The sequence below is a fragment of the Lichenostomus cassidix genome, chromosome 1 (assembly GCF_008360975.1).
Source record: "Lichenostomus cassidix isolate B80296 chromosome 1, HeHo_3.0, whole genome shotgun sequence".
NCBI classification, from domain to species: Eukaryota; Metazoa; Chordata; class Aves; order Passeriformes; family Meliphagidae; genus Lichenostomus; species Lichenostomus cassidix.
In genome coordinates, this window is record NC_139479.1 from 15,263,842 (window position 1) to 15,281,292 (window position 17,451).

The 17,451-nt window shown below is 41.7% G+C and overlaps 1 protein-coding gene and 1 long non-coding RNA gene across 7 annotated transcripts in view; one reads left to right on the forward strand and one right to left on the reverse strand.

Moving 5' to 3' along the window:
* Window positions 1-1,241: 1,241 nt before the first annotated feature.
* On the reverse strand, window positions 1,242-9,399 carry LOC146444250 (uncharacterized). Of its 2 annotated transcripts, none has more exons than XR_014849832.1 (4): window positions 9,034-9,399; window positions 6,691-6,769; window positions 4,050-4,146; window positions 1,242-3,240 (listed from the first exon to the last, which is right to left on the reverse strand). It is a non-coding gene; the product is annotated as an uncharacterized LOC146444250 (long non-coding RNA). The 2 variants fall into 2 exon arrangements; XR_014849833.1 differs by lacking the exon at window positions 9,034-9,399 and adding an exon at window positions 8,192-8,747.
* SCML2 (Scm polycomb group protein like 2) overlaps window positions 8,797-17,451 on the forward strand; it is a 71,096-nt gene continuing 62,441 nt past the window's right edge. For 3 of the 5 annotated variants that reach the window (XM_085051230.1, XM_085051255.1, XM_085051264.1), the window contains exon 1: window positions 8,797-8,921. The gene's annotated coding sequence lies outside the window, so the exon portion shown is untranslated. Of the gene's footprint in view, window positions 8,922-9,552; window positions 9,667-17,451 lie in introns of those variants that run through there. The other 2 variants (XM_085051237.1, XM_085051272.1) reach the window with 1 other exon arrangement.

Below are 17,451 nucleotides of genomic sequence, written 5' to 3' on the forward strand. Positions count from 1 at the left end.
CAAGTTCAGTGTATATTCTTATGCTTGTGAGTTTACATTCTTTGTATTTTTCTTGGTTTTTTAATATTTATTTATTGCCCCTCACTCATCTCTGCATTAAAAAGCCCCATGTATAGTGTGTCTCCTTGCCTAAATTCTCATGAGAATTTCTAATTAGTTTCATTATCTGTTTTTGAAATAATTTTGTTTGCATTTTTTTGAGATTGAGAGAACAAAATGAAACACAATAGAAAATATATCTCTGATTTAAATAATGCTTGTATATTGTCAGAGTTATTTTAAGTGTTGCTTATTGACACCTTTCTTGATAAAGATCCTTTTATGCTGACACTTCCTAAGTGTAGCAGGATTTGCCTTAGGGACCATGAGCATCTTTGACCCTTTGTTGCAGTTGAGGCTGAGAAAGTATTTCTAACAAGTTCCTGAGAAGTATCTCTTTGTCTGCCTAAGAGTGAGTGTGTATTATTTTAGCAGTTCCATGATTTATTTTAAAACTCTCTGGATGTACTGTTTAACCTGAAGACTTGTCCTTCACCTCATCCTGCTGTTTCAACAACCCTCCCTCTGATTCCTCAATCTGCAATCTGGAGGTAGAACACAAATGGTGTATAGGGCTATTCTGGCATCTTCTTACTGTTTCTACCCTCCTTCACACCTAAACTTTACTCATGTCCTCATATTTTTAACTAAGAACATTTATATACTTTTTTTTTTTTAAAGTAACATATGCAAAAATATTGTTAAAAAGGAAAGCTAACTAAAATAGTTGAAATGCTTCGTTTTTTTCACCCAAAGGCTGAAAGCCAAAGGTAAGATGGCATTTATATGAGGACAGAAAACTACAGTATTTTTGTATCTTTGTAAAAATATACTTCAACTGCTGTAACATAATTTCTTAGACTAAAAAACAATGTATTTGTTCTAAGTATTTAACAGTAATATTTTGACACAGAGAAAATAAAATCCCATTACCTCTATTTACTGCTGATTTGGGGTTGTCTATAGTCAGGACAGGGATTGGGTGACAGGAGATGACTACTCTTTCCTCACAGAAGGGGAAAGACAGAGGTGTTAGCAGCTGCTGCTTGTGCTCATGGCCCTTGTCCTACCCCTCTCCCTGGCCACCTGCCCTCTCGCTCCATGCTCTACAGCAGCAAGGGTCTTCTGCACTTGCTGGAAAGCTGAGGAAAGCTGTGCTTGACAGAGACCCCTGCACACTACCAGTGCCCATGTTGCTCTGAAGGTAGGTGCCCTTGGGGGCAGAAGTATCTATTCTTATTAAAGCCAAATAAACTAAGCCATAAATAAATGAATAAATGAATGACTGAGAAGCTGAATAAATGAAACAGCAATTTTTCTATTTAAACCAAGGTATTCTGTTTGCAAGGAATAGTGCTTTAAGGAAAGCAGAAGTCACTGGCATTTGTGAGCTTGCAAGCTGAGAGCTGCAAGCAAACTGCCTCTGTCATCATTTGAAAACATAATGCTGACAGATCTCTGACTTGGCCGTAGCACTATACAGGATTAACCACTCTGGCATCTCAGGTTTCATTGCACTAAAATGGAAATAAGTGCTGTTCACACAAAGAATGGCATTTGTCATATCATTCATGCCTGTGGTGGCCTCTCAGGGTGTACATGGTTGGTCACATCAAGCCAAACAATGCATGACTTGAAACTAAACTTTCAGGAGTACTTTAATGGTGTTATTATCAATTAATTCTTCTCTCGGTTTTAGGGTACTAATTGAAGGAGATAGTGACCTCTCAAATATCCTGATACTCTTGGCTTCAAGGAAAGCACCTTTTTGGTTTTATTCTTATGCAGCACATTTATTTAGCAGTTAGCCCTTCACCCACCCATGGCACTCCCCATCAGCTGCATTTCTTCCCAAGGCATGCCCAGCACAGGGTGTAGCCCAAGCAGGATTTACACAGCCAACATTCAGAGACCTGATTCATTTGATGGTGGATTTCAGATCCTGTTGCCAACCAGGGCAGCTCCTTTCCGTGCCTCCACCAGGTCACAGCTACCACCCTGCCCCAAGAGCAGCTCAGTTGGTGGCAACTCTGCTAATTCCAGCTGATGGCCCACTCCTTCCCCACACTTGTCAGCTGGGCTCCTCCTTGCTACCTTGCTTGGTCCTTGCCTCCTTCTGCCTACCCCACCACCAGCAGAGCCAAGGGGTCACAGGAGGCTGCCAGCATGTGCTGGCAGGGACCTATCAACAGTAACTGGCAAATCCCATGGCAAAAGTGCTCACAGAAACTGGACTGGGTTTGGAAGTGGGACCATGGGGTCCAAAGCCTACACCTGAGAGAAAGTCACCCCTGTATCTGTATGACTGTGCCAGATTGCCTAAAGATAATGGCAGACAACAGTGCATTTGCTTATATTTTTCACTTTCTTAAAGCTTTCCCACAGGCAGGAGAACAGGAGTTCTGTTTTTCACCTGCAACTGAGTTGGGCAGTGATGTCCCCAGACAGCTGGATAAGCCCCAGCAGCAGGGAGATGGCAGATTTGCACCAACTGCTGAATTCAAGGGTAGGGATTATTAGCACTTCATCTTGTTTGCTCTCGCTCTTAGTGATGAGGGTGCTCTATTTTAATTGAATTTTCTTTCCACTTTCAAAGAGCATCCAAAGGAGAAATGTCAGCACATTAAAGGAGACTTTGCTTTTGTTTGCCAAAATATGAACCTTGAGCCAGAATAGTTCCTCTCTGGTAATTATAAAAGCTCAAACAATTATTACTCTCCTGTTGGATGATACTTGTAGTACACCTGGGAGAAATTAATTCTTACCCAGACATGCAGAGAAACTAATGGCATTAAGAGAAAATGGGTAAATTACCTTCTGTCCTGTTTTGTGGTGTGTGTCAACTGAATGAGAATAATTAATACTGAATTTTAGCTGTTGCAAAATGAATTGGAATTTGGGTCAAGTGCATTGCTAAAATATTTGTTGATACATCAGGACTGGTGACAGGGTGTTTATTAGAGCTTTTGCATTTGGATCTCTAATACAAATCACTGATCTGGATTACTATGACCCAGAAGTAACAGGTTTTTTTCCTGGTGCGGCTGCTTTATTTCAAATTCCATGTTTAAATCTATTTAGTAAAATGTTTTCTCCCATTTTATTCATATGTTTTAGCCTAGCTGGAAAGATTCCTACTTCATTTGCACAAGTTGTTCTGATTCACTGAAATTGTCTCCAGGGATAATTTTTCTGCCATTCCTAGATAAAAAAAAATTTAAAAGATTAAAAACCTCAAAAGAAGGTTGATATTTTAACTCTCAAAATGATATAGTTAGAGCCAAAAGTTCTGAAAACATTTGATTCACATAATTTCAATTCCAACACAATGCAATTTATGTGAAAACAAAGAAAGAAAGGGTCAAAATGAGGTATTTAGAAATACTGAAACAATTTCCATATAAAAAAAAATTACTTGGTCAGTTTATGAACATCTTCAGGATTTTGATATTTCAGCTATAGAAAAAAAATATTGCTTAATATTTTATCTTTTTTTGGTATTACAAATCTATTACAGTTTTTTTTCCCCAAGATTTTTGGAGTAAACAATTTTTCTTCTTGTTGTTTGTAATTGTGCAAGAAGCACAAGAAGCACTCACTTTAAATAATAATAAAAACAAAAAAAAAAATCCATTTTCCCTTGCTGGGGCAATTTTAATCACTATTCATCCAATGGCAAAAGATTAGCCATAGTTTAGTCTTACATGAAATTGGTTTCTCACTGCTTTTCATTTAAAAATCAATTTTTGACTAATATAGCCAAATATATTTAACAGCTTGTGAGGCCCTGTGAGACCTGAATATTCTGTTCCCACTTATTTCTGTGAGCTTCCTGTACCTCAGAGAAGTTATTTTCAGACTTGCAGCTATGCAAATGAAAGTAACATAAATCCTTTTCTTTCTTTCAGGGCTACCAGTTCCTACATGCATGTCTAAACACCTTATGTATATACTGTAATATTATAGCATTAAACGAAACTACTTTAGAATGCCTGAATGTTTTTACTTACTCTAGTAACAGTGAGTGTTCTTTACACTTCTCATCTGAAATTATTCCTGCTCTTAATCTGCACAGTTTAAAAATTGTGAAGGAGGTATTGGCATTTTCTATAAGCCAGCAGAAAAGGAAAAGAAACATTAAAGAAGATGTTATTAAAAACATATGTCATTGTCACACTTCAGGCCCTGAAGGACTTCTGAGGCTGTTCTGGAAAAGGCAAACTTCATTCTTGAGAAAGAACAAAATGTTAACTTGCTGTCAGATAAAATCTACAGTATCTGTTGAATTCACATAACTGAATGCTAAGGCAGACCTCTTTATGTCTAAATTACAGCTTTCTTCAGGTAGCGAAACTGCGCATCCTCTCATATATCTGTGATATACTTAGTCACATAATCATATTGTGACAGCTTGAAAGGAGGAGGACTCAGAAAATAGAAAAGCAGTTTAAAATTCTTATTGAAACAATTTATTTTTGGAAGACAGTGGCATGCACTTTGCAGAAACAATAAAATCCTTTCCCTGAGGAAGATGATATTTTCCAATGGCCTTAAAGAAAGCTTACATTCATTGAATCATGTTGTTGGCAGGGACCATGGAAGGTGGCTGAGTCCACTCTCTGCCTGAGGGTTACTCTACCTGCACCAGCTCTGACCAGTGGTGCAAGGTCTTGTAGAGTCTGAGGTTGGAGGCTGCAGCACAAACACACAGCCAATCCTCTTCCAACCCTTATAATTTTTATTTTCTAATCTTCTTGCTTTGTTTTAAACCTGACCCATCCTTGATCCATGCACTGTGGAACTGGAGAGTGAAATCATTCTTTTATCTTTACAGTACTTTCATATACGTGATACACATTCGTATCAGTACTGATAGATTTGTACATTTATCCTTCTGCTTTCTCCCTTCAACTTAAATCCCTGTTGTTTTTTTTATTTCCTTCTATGTAATGTTTTACAGACACCTGATCATTTAGATTATTTTTTTCCTGCTCTCTCCATGGCTACATATTTACTGAAGCCAAATAGACCATGGCTACTAAGTTTTCCAAGGGCCATATAAATCAGGCTGTTTCCCAAAGAGTCTGTCCTTCTTGTTTTGTATTGTTTTATGTGGTTTAACTTTCTCACTGCAGCTCTGTGACATTGTCCCCTTTGTATAGATTGTGATTCACAGAACAACAGAACTTTTTTTTTTTTTTGTGTGTCACATAATTGCAGCTTTTTTCCCTGCAGAACACCCAGTATTTCCCGCTTTCCTGTTTGTATAGCTGATCGCATCTGCTGCCGCCCAGGAGCAGGCACTTACCCCTGTTGAATAGAACCCTCCCTTTTTCAAACCAAATCACTAGTTTGTGAAAATCCTTCTAAATCAAACATCTGTCCTCCAGCATGCTAAAGCCTCCCAGTTTGGTATAATCTCCAGTTATGTAAACATGTTTTCTGAACCATCGCTGAGTTCATTAACATCCTTCTGACAACGAGCCGCTTGTATCAGCTCCCTAAATAACTTCTTCTACATTGTTTTCCTTGTTTGCTGAAAGAATATCATATAAAACCATGTCAAAAATCTTACTAAAGTGACATCCAACATGACCTTCTGTGTTTCTCCTCCGCTGAGGATTCCTCTTACTTTGTTGCAGGAGAGATTAGATTTGACATCTTTTGTTCTTGACAAAGCTGTGTTGGCTGTTACTTGTTGTGTTACAACTGCTTAAAGACAGCTTGTTTACTTGCTCCAGTATCTTTTCTGTTTACTGATGTTAGACATATTGGTATCTAATATCCTCTTTCCTTCTTTCCAGCATTACAGTTTTTCCCCTTCTGTCCTGTAATATTCCTTCACTGTAAATTATCAGTGATAACCATTAGAGTTTTCATCATCCAGTCCTTTAAATCCAGCTAATGGAAAAGCAGCAAATTTTGTTTGAATAATTTCTCCCTTGGTCCTTTGATTGTCAAATCTGAAATCTGTTTTCCCAATTACCAATAATGCCTCATATATATATATAAGTAGAACTTAGATGCAAAAATATGAAGAGGCTTGACTTTCTCAGTGTTGTCTATTAAAAACTTACCTGTTCTGTTTGATACTGGCATAATCATTTACTTGATTCTTTTCCATGTCTGGTAATGTACTTTAAATTATTTCATGTTACCCCAAATATCCATTGCTAGTTGTGTCTCATTTTCTGCTGCCTTTTCTGACTTTATCTCTGCATGATCAGACTACACTTTTGCAGCTCCTCCAAGTAACCTGACCCAACTTCTCTTTTCTGGATGTTTTATTCCTATCTGAGGCTCAGGAAGAGCTTGTGACAGCCAGGCTGTTCTTTTACGCTGCCTGTTGCATTTTCTGCTTGGATAGCTCATTTACTTACACTCTCAGTGTTATTTCTTTGGAGAAGTGACAGCTCCTAAACATTTGTTTTTGTCTGTATCAACCTCCCAGAACAGCATGTTGACCACTTGCAGGAGTTCATGGGAGCCTACCTCCATAAAATATATTTTTTTGGTGTGTGTTTTGATGATGTTGCTTCTTTCTAAAATCACAGAATCTCCCTGCGAAAAACTGTGAAGCCATACATTTATGTATGTATACATATACGGATATATGCCTATGTACATACTTATATAAATATGCAGACATACGTGTCTCTCTCTTTGTGAAGAACATCGAGAGCTTAAGAAAATCCGTGGTTTTTCTGACCCAAATATTTCAGTTCAATACCTACAAAAGAAAATGAGAGATGATGAGCAAGTCACCAGAGAACAAGCTCATCATTCTACTGGAAAATAGAAGCAGTCAAGATTTCTTCTTCCTTTTCTAATAAACCTGTGAAGATATTTTTTGCTTTACATCAACTACAGCTTGGAGGTGAAGGACACATTTGAAGGCATTATAGACACATTTGATTCCTGGATTAGAGGAGAGTATTAAAAGTTTTCTTCTATTCTGCTCTTTTTACTGGTGTTGTATCTTGTAGCCATTTATTCTTATGACTATTGTTTATTCTGCTTCATCACATCAGGGGTCTAAGAAGCAGGATTATTGTTGGCTCGGCTTCCTGATTTCAGCCTTCTGGGGAAATAAAGAGCAGGTATAGGACTGCATCAGTTCATGTTTGACGGCTCTGAAACAACAGCTGTAGAAACCAAAGATACAGTGTCCCACTGGCTCACAGGGAACTGATTCCTCAGATGTTGTATCTAGCACTGGCTCGGGTTTAAAGAATAGCTTTAAAATATGTTTTCATTTCCTCTTTGTCTCACGGGGTCTCATTCTGTGACATTTGGCACGTTTCTGTATGCATCATTATGATGAACATAATCCCTCATTTTCCTGTAAAAGTTCAATATTACAGAAAGGGGAAAATATTTCAAATTAAAAGCAGCATTCATCTGCATTGGTGATGAGCATAACACGCTTCACCATAAAGGCTTTCTGTAAGCATGTTGCAGTATTTCTTTCTTTTTCTCTTGTGTATTTTAATCATTTGGATTAGCATTTTTTACTTGTTTCTTTCATGTTGTCGAAATATTAAATATTTATAATTATGTCAAGGACTCATCCTTCTTGTTTCTAAAGAGCCATTTACTGCTATGAGAGTGCTTAAAATAAATTGTTAAAAATAACTTGCAGTATATGCAGGATACTAAAGTGGGCTGTATGAATTTCACTTTGATATAGAAGAGCTTGAGGAAGATCGGGTATATATTTGGGGTTTCTATTTTGTGGGTTTTTTCGGTTTTTGGTTGTTTGGTTTTTTTTTCATTATAAGAACTCTTAAAATCTCACTCTCATAGCCTTAGCATAATTTCAAATGTAAGATTTCACTTCCAAGTGATGCTAAGCAGTAAAGATGAAAATTGGGCACAAACTCCTCTGAATGCTGGAAGCATTTTATTTTTTTACCATTTATACTTATGCCTGTACGCCTCTTGGGGTCCGAATTAAAACACCCAAAGCTTATAAAATGGGAATGCACCCTCCCAAAAAGTCAAGGAAGCGCTTTTCCTATCCTACAGTACTTCTAAGCGTGGATGTCTGTAAAATCATTGTGTGGTATTTCCCAAGCGGATACGCAGCGATGATAACGTGCATTATCCCGTTAGGAGTGGGTGTATGCAATAACCCACACACGGTGCTCACCCGCGCAGCACAATGCAGGGCGCTATTCACCACGTGCGCTCCGGGCTGCCGGCAGCACAGTGCTACCCCCGCCAGCCTCAGCTGTGCCCTCACAACCCCCTGCCATCGATCCCTAAGCAATTTTCCAGGCGCTCACTGCTCCCACCGAGGTCTCCTGCACAAACACCTGCCGAGGGCTCGTTTTCTTCCCTCACAAGACGCGCCCGCTGCCCGGGCGCAGCAGCCCTCGCCACCCCCGACCCTCCCGGCCGCCGGCATGCCGCACGTCCCGCTCTCTCCCGCCGCCAGGTCCGGTGCAGCGCGGGGATACCGACGGCACAGGGATGCCGGGCGTGTGGGGATGGCGCGGGTGCGGGGATGCCGGCCGTGAGGGCATGCCGTGGTTATATAGATGCCGGCCGTGAGGGGATGCCGGTGGTGCCGGGGATTGCGGGGATGCCGGCCGTGAGCGGATGCCGGCGGTGCCGGGGATGCCGGCCGCGAGGGGATGCCGGTGGCGCGGCGGTGCCGGCGGGTCGCGCAGCCCCGAGCGGAGCAGCCCCGAGCGGAGCCGCCCCGAGCGGAGCCGCCCCCGGCGCGGCGGGCGGAAGGGGGACGGCGGGGGGGAGGCCCCGCGCCCCCGGTGCCGCTGCCGGGCATGCGCGGTGCCCCCGGAACATGGCGGCGGCGTGAGGCGGGCGACGGCAGGGGCGGCTTGACAGGACGCCGCGGACCACGTCCCGCCCGCCCGGTGAGTGGCGGCGGCGGCGCTTCTCGCTCCCCGCGGTGGCGGGCGCGGGGAGGGAGGAGCGGAGAGAAACAGGGAGGTGAGGCGGGGTCGCGCCCCCTCCCGGGGCTAGCACCGCAACCTCCGCCCGCCGTGGCCGCGCCGGGCGCTGCGGTCGCTGGTTCCCTTCCTCGCCAGCACCGCCGCGCTGGGGGCGGCACCGGGTCTGGCCGGGACTGCCTCGTGCTCGAGCGCCGCCCGCTCCCCTCCCCTGCGGGCTGAGCTCCTCGCGCGGCGCGTCCCGCCGACCCCGCCCGCCGGGACCCGCCGGTAGCCGGGGCAGGAGCGCAGCTGCGAGGGTGAGAGGAGCGGGGCGGCTCCGTCTCTCGGCGCTAACACAGTGCCTCTCTCTGTCCGGGGGTAGCCGCGACTCCCGGACAGCAGGAGCTCCGGTCAGCAGGGGCAGCGCGGGAGGTCCCTGAGCCGTCGGTGCCTCCGGGACGAGCCCCGCTCCCCGCCGGAGCGGCGGCAGGGCCGGCGGCGTTTGACAGGAGCGCGGGCAGGACACGCCTCCCCTCCTCTCGCCGGCGCGGCCCCGCTGCCGGCCCCGCTGCCTCCCCCGCGGCGGCTCCGCGCCCTCCGCCCGGCAGGGGCTGCGCCTGATAGTCCCTGCCCGGCCACCGCCGCGGCTGGCGAGGTGCTGCGGAACGGCTGTCGGCCAGAAAAGCGCGTTAAAAATCATTTAATTCGGAGCGCTCACTTGTGTTGGGTAAGGGGGCTGGGAGTGCCACTTGAAGACAGGGCGGTGGCAGACGTCGTCTGATGGGGGACATTTGTCTGGTTGCGATGCACTGCGATATTGTTCCGTTTTCTTTACAGTTAAACTGCGGATGTGGCAAATATTGATTGCCCTCTTAAAGTAATAATTTTGGATGGTCCAAAGAAAGTAGTTCAAGTATGGAAAGTTCTGTTACAGTGTTGTGCGTCGTTGTTGTATTTAGCTGCTAGGATAACCTACAAAACTAATTGTAGTGCTGTAGTATGTATCAATATTCAGGTTAAATTTTATGCTCAATTATTCTTTAGGAGTGAAGGCACACTTTAAATGTTAATATAATTTGAAGTTGAAGTCCTTTGTGTTAATACAATTTAAAGTTGCAGTCCTTTTCTACAGTTATTTGCTGTTTCTTACTGATTAGTTAGGCTATAAAAGATAGCAAAAAAAAATTCTCAGACCTAAAGGTTTAATGAAAATGGGAAATACTGATATTTTAGTGAGTTCTGGTAATGTAAACTTTGCTTGTAACTCACGCATATCCTAACAAACATAGACAAAGTGATTAAAACTTAAAAAGCCTAGACTCTGTAGATATGACAGTGGGTTTTCAGAGCATGCTGTGTCTGACTTGTAAACATCTCTTCAAGTTTGACTGGTTATGAATATTTTATAATTCAGAGTTGAAATGTTCTTTCCTACTGCACCTTACTCTTCAGAGGTGGCAGAGCAAAGGCAGTCCCTGAGTGTCGGTAACAACTGCAGCAGTGGTGCAGATGGGAGCAGTATTGCAGGAAGGCGTTCGCTGTGCTGCGCTGGGGTTTGAGGCGGTCATGTTAACGATACGGAATGAATAGGGGAGCGAATGCACTGCTCTGTGCCAGCTCTCCACGGGCCACCATCAAGTGCTGCTCCGTCCACAGCAGCCCACGTGAGTGGTCGCACTGCTAGTGTGTCCAACACAATTCCTTGGACAGCCAGGCTGCGCATTTGGGAGCAGGGGCAGCTGATTTTCACCCTTGGGGTACCATAAATGTAAGTACTATTTAAGGATGATATTACTTGAATTAATGTAAAGAAAAAGTGCATTGGAGACACTTCTGTTAGTACTTTATTTATGGGAAGTCGCACAGTAATGCAGGCGGGAGGCTGCAGGAAACAGTGTATGGTGAAACTGAGTTTGAGACTGGGAAGTGCTTGTATGGCTTTTAACTTTAACATGGTCTGGTCTTGAATAGGAAAATAGAGTTTACTAATTTTGTTTGAAACTCAGTTGATGGAGTTGATGCTCTAGTTTTCTATTTGGTGTTAACAGATAGAAGTGTTTGTGTGATATCTTTCAGATTGCTTGGTATTTTGTATTTTAGTAGTAATGTTCAGATTCAGCAAAAACAAATACTGGCTTTTCATGATGTGATATAGCTGCAAGTATAAACTACTTTCACAACAATTAGAAGCCATGTAGATATGAGAATATAACATAACTAGATTGTTCTTAATATTCAGACATATGTAAGTATTGATCTTGATGTGGGAAGTTTAGGAAACAAGCAACAACAGTACTTTAAAGTATTTTTCCTTAGACTGCATTTGTTCCTACATTGAATGTGCAGATGCTTTTTTTTTCCCCTTTTGCTGTGACTGCTATTGCTGTGTCCAGATAGTGTGCTCTCGTAAGGCAGAGGCATTGTTTTCTGGAGTAGCTGCTCAAGTTCAAAAGACGCATTTTGCTAGTGTGAAATTTGTAGTACTAATAAAGTATTAATTCCATTACCTGTCTAACATTTGTGTGTATAAAATGCAGCTTTACTTGAGAGAATGTGAAAAAACCCAAAGCAAACATAGATAGCTGCTTCTGCCTGTTGTAAATGGGTGTCTTTTGTTGTCTTCTTGATATTCCAATGGGATCATGAGCTGTGAGCAAGTCCTGTTTACTCCCTTTACTGAGTGAACGTTTGGGGACAAATGAAGTTAGCAATTATCCACTGATAGTAGTGTCACTAGCAGGAAATGACATTTGTCATTAACTGTTCAGGACACTGCAGCTGGCTTTCTTATTTGTCTGGCTATCTCCACCTCAAACAAGGGGGAAAGAAATATATAGTTATTCTTAACATGTTTTAAGATAGTCTTTAGAAATATTGTTTGACAGTCTACTGTGATATTTTTTAAGTGTAAATATAGAACAAATTACAGGTAGGGACCAGGACACTGTCTCAAGGAGTTTACGCAAGGGAGGTTGTTAACCAACTTTGTGACCTCCACATCTGCAGGGCATTTAAAGTTCTGCTCATTCCCATTTGAAAGAAACAGCCTTAGGCACCCAGCCTTAGTGCCGATTGTTTCTTCCAGAGATTAAAATCTTAAATGTAAAGGACTATACCATTTGTATTCTTTAAAGTGTAAGACATGCAATATAAATTGCCCAGAATGAGATTTTTTTAGCATGTGGGAAAAGCCAGAAAAGCCCATATAAAGTTGTCTAGGTGTGATACAACAGTGGGTAAATAAGAAGCAATGGAAATGCTAAATTTGAAGTTCCAGAATATTTGTTAACATCGTAATACAATTTGATGAATAATTCTTTTTTACTGTGATTTGTGTTTTTGGTATATGAGGATGCTTTTCCTAGAGCAGTTTGTATAGCTTCTTTGGAGACTTCTTGTTCTATAATTCAGTATTAAGAAGCTTTAATATTAGTTATATGCAGTTAAGTTTCTTTTTGCATTGTAGCGATGTCTGACAATGGTATTTGTGAGCAGCTTTACTTATGATGTCTAAGTGCAGAGGCAATTAATTTGTCTGAGGTAAAGTCTCTAGAAAGTGAGGCAGTCAAGTCCTTAAGTGAACTGTAGGCATTTTTTTAAGAGTATGTTTCTGTGTAATACCATTTTTGTACCTTCATGCACCTGCTGGCTGACTTGCCACATGTGGGCAGTGAGGGCTGAGGGTGTGTGCCCAGCTCCTGCCGCGGTGCTGACCACAGAGCAGCAACACTGCTCTCCTGGGAGCAGCAGGAGGTGATTTGCTGAGTCACCTGCTCAGTCCAGGTGTGTTTCTGTAAACTCGCCACATTGCCTAAAACTTGTGTTCTGTGTCTGTGATCCCTTCAAGTAGATTACCATCCTTTGGGATGGGAAAGGTGGCTTCAGGTACTTGAGCCAACAGTGAGCAGGCTCCCCTTTTATCTGCAGCAGATCTATGAACAAAGTGCAACTGGTGCATAAATGGTGGTGATGACCATCAGAGGTCCTTCTATCTCGTCCTTAGTCTTTCTGCTTGGTTAACAAGAATGTAGATCTGGAGGAAAGTCAGGAACTGCCTCATAACCATTCAGAAATCAGCAGCTGTCTCTTATCAGCCAGCTTAGCACTTTTATTTATTTGGGCTTGCTCTGATAGTTTCTTTTGTATACAATGGATATTGGGCACAGGTGCACACAACTAAACCTTTTGTAGTAGAGAGAGTATAATGTGTTGTACCTCTAGCACTGTGTAGGCAGGGATATACTGTGTGTGTGCCCTTAGCAACTCTCTTCCCAAGATCCCTGTCAGAAAAAGTAATAGCTTTGGTTTCTATGTCCCTGGGATAGGACCAAAAATTCATCATTTTCTTATCTTGGATCTAAATGAAGTATAGATTTCTTTGTAATGTTAAGTTCCATGTCTCTCTCTATTTCAACAGTGTCATTTCAAGACTGGTTCATAGTTCTGGACTTAGTAACTAAGGCACCTGCTTTGTGGGTAGTGGTTGATCACTTTGGATCCAAATTGGTGCAATACCGATGGTGTGCTTATTGTGGTTCTTATGTGCTGTCTTCCTGCTTTTCTGGATTACTTGCAGAGCCTAATATCAAAGTCTCTCTGAAATACTGCACTTTTAACAGAATTTTAATACTCTCCCATGTGTTTTAGCAGAGTGATAGACTTTCTGCTTCACAGGTGAGACACTGTCTCGATATCTTATGTCCAAACTAATCCTAAAGTACCTTGTCTTTTTTGGCTTTGTAAGAATTATGCTGTATCCAGTTTAAGTGTGAGCAGTGTTTTGGACTGATTTTTTTAATTTTAAAGCCGTAAATGGTTTGAATTCTTCCTATTTATATGTTGTCATCTAAAACCAAGTAAGACATTGCATTAAAGGTAGATGATTTGTTTAAATATTTGATTCTAGGCCTTCAGCTTCACAAATCAGGTCAAATTCTATTTAAGATACCAAGGGAATTCCGTCATTTTGGTTTCCATCAATTTTCACAAAAGGGATGAACTTTGATGGAAATCTAAGTCAGTTGTCTTCTCAAGGTAATACGAGACTCCTTTTAGTGTAGGGCAAGGACGAGGTTGAGCCTTTCATCCTCTCTAGCATACATTAGTTCAGGGAGCAGCTGAAGTTTATAAAACCTGTAAGAGAGTAGCACCATTTTAATGAGGTGCATACCTAAAATGAAGTATGTACCATTATTTATGTACTGTGTGGAATCTATCAGAGATTAATGCAGGCAGGTTCAGTGGAAGGAGTGCAGTTCTTGAGGCACTTTTAAAAGCCCACTTAAAAAGGACAGTTTGTAAAACTGAGTCTCGTGCATGGAGGAATGTGAAAGGGTATCAGAGCTGCTAAATTTGGTGGAACTCTTTATTGTCGCTATCATCTGTCAGAGGCTAAGAGATTAAAAGGGCTGCCGCGTGTTTGATGGCACTTCCCCTACCAAATCTCTTGTATGTGTACTCTGCGCTGGAGGGCTGTAAAGATGCAGGCAGTGGTTTTCTGGGAAGATCAGATGATATGAGCTGGTTTTAATCTCAAAATAAGCAGTGTTATAGTTAGATGGAAAACACTGAAAATAGCATGTAATTATTTTTCAGCTTGTTGTAAGAAAATACTACCTAGTCTGAATATTCCTTAGTGCTCAATGGTGTAGGCACTGGGTGGAGGAGAGAGGAGGGGGGGATTGCCTTCAGAAACATGATCTCCAGAAACAGCAGAAAGGGAGATGCTCTGCCTCTGTCATATGGGCTGGAGCCACATATGACCAGTGACAGATAAGCAGTCATGCTGAGGAAGAGGTGGGGGAGGTTGTCCTATTACTGCTTGCTTCACCTGTGGGTTGGGTTTTTTTAATACAACTGGACAACTGGATTGTATTTTAATACAATACAACTGGAAAGTTGTCCTAGAAAATGGGGAGAGACGGATTTGCTGCAAATATTCCTGACACTTTGAGGTATTGTCTTATTGCATTTTTGAAGAGTGAAGTGAATAGTACAGCAGAGTATTTGCAGCTGTCTAGTCCTTTGAGCATGCAGGAGTTGTCATGTCTTTTATGACCTGTTAGTGCTTTGTTAACTGCAGAAATGTCTAGCAGCACTGAATGGTCCTTTGGAATAGCACATTCTTGGGGGTGTCCTGTGCAGGGACAGCAGTTGGACCTTGATATTCTGTGATTCACTGATAATGTTTGTCCAAATAGATGGACAAATACTTTTGGTGGCATGTGCACAAAGATCCGTTGTGTAAGGGGACTTTTTGAATTGGGCAGAGAGCACAGCTATCAACGCTAGCAACAGGTGAGCGAGTGCGTGTGCCTGGAAACTGCAAGCAGCGCTCTGGGGTTTTCTTCCTGCAGAAACATTGTCTCGACAGGGGAGCAATCAGGAAATTGCTTAAGGGTTTTTAGTTCTGGTTGGTTTGGTTTTGTTCTCTGACTGGGCTCCAGTGCATAGGATCAGTGTAGTTATTCCATGATATGAAGCAGGAGTGTTGCAGCAGCAGAAAAATGTGGTGAGGCAAATTGTGTCTTTGTTAATATACAGTGACAGGGAGTCCCAGCCAGCATTATGTTGTTTGGATTCTCAAGTGGGAGAGAGAAACAGGTATATTATGCACTGGAAGAGGATGGTAGCAGAAGTATGTTGCTGCTGGCATTGCGTACAAGTGAGGGGAGAAAAATACGTTGTTCTGAAACAAGATAACTTCATCTGGGGTGCTGGCAGCAGTCAGATCCTATACAGAAATGTCCCAAGGCGCTCTCCATGCCTTCAATGAAAAAAAATAAATTGTGCATGCTATTTGACTTCTGTATATTTCTTCATCATACTAAAAGTGTGTGTCTCTGGATACTCTGTTGTGAGTAGAAAATTTGGATCGCAGGGATGAATTTGCTTACTATGTGCTGTGTGGATAGAGCTCTGTTGGATCATATTTGAACCAAGCTTTCACAGTCCATTTCTAGTTCGAAGGCAGTGTAGAAGGGAGGAAGCCAAAATTGCCTAAAAGGGTGAAAAATCCCCTTTCTGCTTTGGGCCTCTGTTTGTCTTTTTTTCCCATTGTTCCCTTATACATACATACTCTGACTGCTGCTGGTGGTGTTGTTTGTGCTGCTTCTTGTCTGCTAAAGACAAGTTCAGAAAAGATGTATAGGGTTCTTTAGCATCTGAGCATCTCTTGCTATGTTTGCAACAGCGATTTATTTTCTCCCTTACCTGCTGTATTTACAGTGTGCTGTAAGCATGCTCAGTACCTTGCAGAACAAATAGTTCAAGACCTCTCTTCTGTGTCAAGAGAGGCTGAGCTGAAGACAGAGATGTATTTGAGTGTAGAGAGAATTTTGTGCAGGTATGTAGCTCCTAGTGCTAATAATGTTTGGTTTTTTTTTCATAATTTAATTAATTTGCTTTATGAAAAAGAATTGAGTTAGGTATTTGGACAAAACCAGGTTGAATAATGATGATGAATGTTTTCAGGAAGAGTACTCCAGGCTTGAAGGGGGAAGCGGAAAACAGCCCAGAGGTTTCAGTGTGCTGAATTCAACAAATGCTTAAACAAATTGTCAAAATCTTGTGCTGCTGTAAATATATACTAGTAAACTACTGAAACTGGCAGTTCTGCTTAAGATAGAAATGTAAGCTGTATTTTTTTATTTATTTGAATATAACATTAAATACCCTTTCATGTGGGAAGACTGGCATTTTAAGAATATTTAAAGCTGTTAATGGCCAGTCAGCCCCTTTGCTGAACTGCTGACTTCACACATACCATTTCCTTTTTCAGGTTTTTACAACCCCACATCTTCTGACTTTTAAAGCAGGATGGGGAGGGAGGGAAGGAGGAGAAAAGCTTTTTCATTTTTTGCTGGTAGCCATAGAGCAGCTCTAAACTGCAATTTTTAAAATGACTGTCAATTTAGTAAATGTTAAATCTACATGACATAAATTGTTTCTGTTGTGTGTTAATACAAGCTGTACTGTTTAATTTGGAGACCTTACCTCTCTGATGTTCTTATAAATAAGTATTATTTCTTGTTTCAGAATTTTTTTGGGACAGATCTGTGGTCTAAACCTTGTTAGTGTTTCTTTTTAAAATATGCAGTGCCTTACTCTGTAGTGAATAGCAAACTTAATAGGGTTTGAGAGTTTAGAGAGATTTTTGTAGTCTTGAAATGTATGACTTACTGTAATTACAGTTGCTCATATTCTAAAGCAGGTCGTAAACTTACCTGGAGAGAGAGCAGAACATTTACAGGCAATATTTTACTGCTGACAGCTTAAAAGTTTGTTTATGCTAATCACTTCATAAATAGTGAGAAGTACAGTGCTGGTGACTCTCTGAGCACTTTTGCAAGTGCAGAAAATTTCTTCTTGATGTTGAAGCAAATGACATTACAAAAATACATTTGTAAAGCACTAAGTACCCACTCGCTTTCTTTAACAACCTAAAAAATACTCAAGCTTAGTTATTGTAATGGTATGTATGGCTAGTTAATATTTGCTGGTTTCAAAGCCT